Here is a 5,461-nt window from a genome sequence, read left to right as displayed (position 1 = left end):
CGCGCCCTCCCCGCTACGTGGGCGCTCGGCGCGGAGAGGCGCGCCGGGGGCGACGAGGGGGCCGGCCGCGCGCCCCGCCTGAGCTCTGTTACATTGGTACGACCGCTTTTGTCGAAATCTGTAACTTGCGGATTATTTTATACGCCGAGGAGTTTTATCGCGCATTGCGAGGGCGGTCAGTATAGCGGGTGCGTTACGCTAGAAAAGATACGGTCGGTAAACTTCCTCCGCTGAAACCGAAACCGGGTGGGAGGGGAGGGAAGCATGAGTGCCCCGTGCGGCGGCAGTTGGGTCTAGTTTTGTACCCTGTTGATGTTCCCCGCGTGCCCTCCGTGCATGGCTGTGTCTGGTCGCCGGCGGTGACGTCCTGCGCCCGCCGGCGGCGCCACCCGGCCTCTCGAACCCGTCGCTGCTGCGTGTAGTCTGCCGTGTCTGCTGCTGCCTCGGTCCTCCCTAGGCCACCATGTGTTGCTGTCCCCCCGCATCGCTGGATGTTGGCCGCCGCCCTGGGCTGCCGGCCCGGCACGCGGGGCCTCCTGCTCCGCTTCGCGACGCCTTGGTTCCCCAGGGGCAAACGCCCCGGTGGTATTTGACGGCGGCGTTTGGTGCTCGCCCTGTGCTCGGTCATCCGATGTGGAGCTCCCGCGCACGCCCTCCGGTCGTTGTCGCGTGCTTCCCGTGGCCGATGTCTGCCGCAGTCGGCTCTCGTAGAACTACCTGAAGACGTAGCAGTGTCATCCGCGCTTCCCTGGCCGTAGTCGGTGTCGGTCGGACGGGGTGACGGCGGCGTGCGCCACGCGTTCCCCCGCGGCGACCCGACCCGGCGTCGGCGTCACCTCGCCGGTGCGTCCGCGCCGCGCCCTGTACAGACGAGCGTGCTGACCGGGCGTCGGTGTCGTGTCACTGGGGCACCCGGCCGCGCCCTGTACAGAGGAGCGTCTTGTGGCGAGGCGTCGATTCCGTGTATCGATGTGTGGCTCATTCGTGTCCGTGCGTGGGCGGGCGCGCTCCGACTGGGCGCGCGCCGCTCCGGCGTGACCGGCCGCGGCCCGTGACCGCCGTTTCCGTGTGATGTACGAGGTCGCCTCGGCGGCTGCCGCCGGCGTGCATGCGTCCCCCGGGACTCTGTTATAGCTGTCATATGTGCCTGAGAGAGCGTGTGTGGAGCGTGGGCGGCCGCCGGCCGTCTCACACTGTTAACCGTGTCGTTAAGTGCTCGTCGGACCGCCGTCGTCCACTTCTGTACCCGCCAGGACCACAGAGGCATTTCGGCTTGCAGGAGCTTTGTTATTTATTATACCCCCGGTGGTGGCGGTCCTCGGGCCGCCATTTGTATATCGTTTGTTTTAGGTGGCCGGTCGCGCGCGCGCGAGCGTGGCAGTTTTAGTTTTGACCGGCGGGCGGTGCGCGTGTGGGGCGGCGGCGCCCCGCCTAGCAGTCCGTGTGCGCTGTCTGTGGCGGCGGCGTTTGTGTAACAGCCTCCCGGCGTCTGGCGGTGAGGGGTGGCGCGTGTCGCTGGCCGCCGCACCGCCCAGCGGGGCCGGGCCCGGGACATGTCTGCTGTTCGGCCCGGACCCCGGAGCAGGGTCGCTCGGGTTAGTCTACTAATACCGTGTCTGAGTTTGCCGGCGTGGCGCCGCGGCCACGCCAGCCCCGCTCCAGTCATACTTGTATCTAGTCAAACTGAACTGTTGGCAATAACATATTCTGCACTAGGTGGCGTGGTTTGGACGCAGAGGCACGGCGAATGATGAGTCTAAGCGAGAAAGACTCGGCGGTCGCGACGAGGCGCCGGAGGACGTGGGAGGCACCGGCGTGGTGCGCATGGAAGCGCAGAGAGTGGGTAGGGGATAGTCCTGACGAAGCGTAGCTCCGTGTGCGTGGTCGGAGCTCCCGGGAACTCCATTAACCAACAAACGGATGCTTGAGACGTGTGACGCCTTCCGCCCCCGATCTTTGTACCGAGGGCGGATGTTCCTTCCGCCCCCGATCCCTGAACCGAGGACGGATGTTCCTTCCGCCCTCAATCTGTGTACCGAAGACGGATGTTTCTTCCGCCCCCGATCCCTGTACCGAGGACGGATGTTCCTTCCGCCCTCGATCTCTGTACCGAGGACGGATGTTCCTTCCGCCCTCGATCTGTGTACCGAGGACGGATGTTTCTTCCGCCCCCGATCCCTGTACCGAGGACAGATGTTCCTTTCGCCCCCGATCTCTGTACCGAGGACGGATGTTCCTTCCGCCCTCGATCTGTGTACCGAGGACGGATGTTCCACTGAGAATCAGCTGCAGCTCGACCAGTCTTCGGGCCGGCGGACAGTAAGTGAAGTTGGATGACGTAATCGCATGGAATGCAAACCGGGTGGAGGCGGTGTTCAGACGCGTGAATGGCGGCCAAGGAACTGCACTTCGTGCTTGGAGGCTCAAGCAAGACGAATGTTAGGAGGTGCGTCGTTCACCGCAATAAAGAGGGACGTGCGGGGCGCTGCGTGACGAGTAGGAGGTGAAGCGCCCTCTTATCCCCGCGATCCAGCTGCCATACATTGCTGGGGTTCATTCACTCGATCAACACGGAGATCCAGCGGTCTCAAATAACATTCGACTGCTGTGAAAGATACCGGAAAAGGTTTGCAGCATGCTAATTCTGCCCCCCCCCCCCCCCCCCCCCGTCTCCGTGTTGGCTGAGAGAGCGGCCGCCACTGTTCTGGACATGAGCGCGCCCTGGTGACCGGTCAGCGGGTCGTGGCCCGACCCGCGATCCGGCCCCCCCATCCTGCTTTACCCTGCATCTTCGCGGCACCCCGCTTGTCCGGGGTAGACCGCGTACGTCAGCCACGAGTGGGCCGAGAGCCCCGTGGGAAGGGGACCCCAACCGGATACCCAGTGCGCATGCGTGGGGTAAAGTTCGGCGGTTGGCCCTCCAGACACGTGCAAGCCTGCCTCACCGTTGACCATTTTCCTTTATCCCGTAGCCCTGAACTGATCATCTCTGCTCGAACGGGCTCTAATTCAAGCAATGAAACCCGGCCGGCCGCCGGAGAAAAACATTCTGATACCGAGAGTTTCTGTGTGAGGAGCACCGGCGTCTACAGCGCTGACATAGTGGCATGGTATATCTGAACTCGAGCCAAGTGCAGTGGGTCCTACTGCAAGGCAATGACTGACAATGGAGTTTCGTCGGGTGATTTTCACAGCGATGATAGATCGCTACCGCCGGACAATGTCCTGAGACAGTGCTCAAGGTCGGCGACACTGAGCAAGTTATCAGATGGCCAGCTCTGTCTGATTGTCGCGGTCAGGTGCCAGGGTCGGGTCCTTGCAGTTACCAGTGGCATCGGGCACTGTTGAGATATGCTATCATTATCGGGCATTGAGGAATAACTGACTGCTTACTTCGGTGGCGTTAGGGGACTTGTGGATCAAGCGGCGCAGACTCATGCTACGTTAACACGCGCCCGGGTGGTCGGTTTGATACCCGTCGCTCCGGCGCGGGTCAACTTGAACCCCTGAGATCTCAGGAACTAAGAGGGCCTGAGACACCAAACTCACAGGGTGTGTCGACCTGTACGTGAACTCACTTAGCTCAAAGTTTGAGGTTCTTAGGTCATGACCTTCGGGTCAAATAGGGTCAAACAATGTTAAGATCCAGTTTGGTCTCCAAAGCACCCCCATAACCTATATAACCGTTCTAAGCAAAAGGTAGCATTCTTATTAAAGGTCAGTGACCTTGCTTGATCTTTTGAAGGTCGTGGTGACCAAAATCATACAAAACTGTTTTAAGGTGTGCCTTTGAATAAGTGACAAAGATAACTCAAGGCAGCGTGTTCCTGAAAACAAAATTTTGACATATGTCACTTCAAGGTCAGTGACCTACTCCGACCTTCAAGAAGACTCTGGAAGGTGTGTAATGCAATTCCTGTTATCAAAGAATTTGAATGAGCACTAGAAACTATCCCATATAGCAAGCCCTAGAGTAATAAAGCAGGTTGGTTTTGACCCTGGAATGACCTTAATACCTGACCCTAGGACAACGCAATTTGTTCATTCAATTGTTGTGTTGCCTAAGAAAGCATCTCAGAGATGCATGGCTTCGTCAACACTCCGTTGTTGGATCAGATTGAACGATTTCTTGGGAACTGTCTTCACTGAAACCATGGCCTGACTTTGACCTGCCAGAGGCCAGCGACCTCACAAGGTACATCTAAATTTTTGTGCCAAACGATCCGCTATGCAATTGTCTATAGCTATGCAAAACGTAGCGCGGCTACGCTGCGCCGTCCGGAAACTCTTCCGGAAAACCTTCCGGGGTCAATTTGACCCCCACCCGAGCGCTTGTTACTGAAAGGGGGTTTCTCAGCTCAGGACTACGGAAGTGAGAGTCAGAAACTGGAACGGTCCCGGGTATGGACCGGTTAGGGTGAACGGCCCCCACCCCCGGGAGGGGACCGGTTATAGCGTGAAACGGCCCCGAGGAGTGGACCGGGTGATCAGCGGCGGCGCCGCCCGGGGACTCCGGAGCCGTCGCGGGACGTGGCCTTCTCGCCGACGGCCGGATCGGGCGGATCGCCGCGCGGCGACGGTCGCTGGCAGGGCCGATCCAGGCGGGAGACCGCGGGATCGACGGAGCGTCCGGTCCGCTCTCGCCGACGGCCGGATCGGGCAGACCGCCGCGCGGCGACGGTCGCTGGTAGGACCGATCCAGGCGGGAGACCGCGGGATCGACGGAGCGTCCGGTCCGCTCTCGCCGACGGCCGGATCGGGCAGACCGCCGCGCGGCGACGGTCGCTGGCAGGGCCGATCCAGGCGGGAGAACGCGGGATCGACGGAGCGACCGGTCCGCTCCCGCCGCGGGGCGGTCGGAAGATGGCCCCAGCCAGTGGCGGCCGCTCCGAGACGTTCGCTCCGGCGACGGTCGGCGCGGCGCACCATCTAGCGGCGGTGGCGGCTGGGACGGCTCGTCGGACTCATCTGACAGCGGGAAGGCCTCGCACTGGATCACGTGACCGGACGAGTGGCGGACAAGCCACGGTGCGGGGACACCTCGCCGTATCCGAAGGACTGGACCGAGGGCCGACGGGCAAGTTCTATCCGCTGCTGGTCATGTGGACGGGTGGGCCACACGAAACCCCAGTGGCCAAACGAGCCTGTAGACGGACGCACAAGGTAAGACTGGCCTCCTTGCCAGCTACCAGGGCTTCCATTGATGGTTACACAGTCAGCGGCTGTCCGGATTCTGATGGTCAGAACAGTGTCGTAGATGGTCGGGTGTTAGACATCGTAGCCCCTCAGGCAAAACGGGACCCGGCCACCACACTAACTCCTGCTTCAGGAGCATCCGCTGAAAGCCCTCCACACGTGCAGTCTGCCGATAACGATAGTCGTGGCTGAAGACGGCGAAGAAGTGTGTTTTGTTTTCACTGCTGTTGAAGGCCTATCTCATGACTGTATCTGAATGGGATCT

Source organism: Pollicipes pollicipes, unplaced genomic scaffold (genome assembly GCF_011947565.3).
Source record: "Pollicipes pollicipes isolate AB1234 unplaced genomic scaffold, Ppol_2.1 Scaffold_4140;HRSCAF=4873_pilon_pilon_pilon, whole genome shotgun sequence".
NCBI classification, from domain to species: Eukaryota; Metazoa; Arthropoda; class Thecostraca; order Pollicipedomorpha; family Pollicipedidae; genus Pollicipes; species Pollicipes pollicipes.
This window is presented reverse-complemented; position numbering follows the sequence as displayed.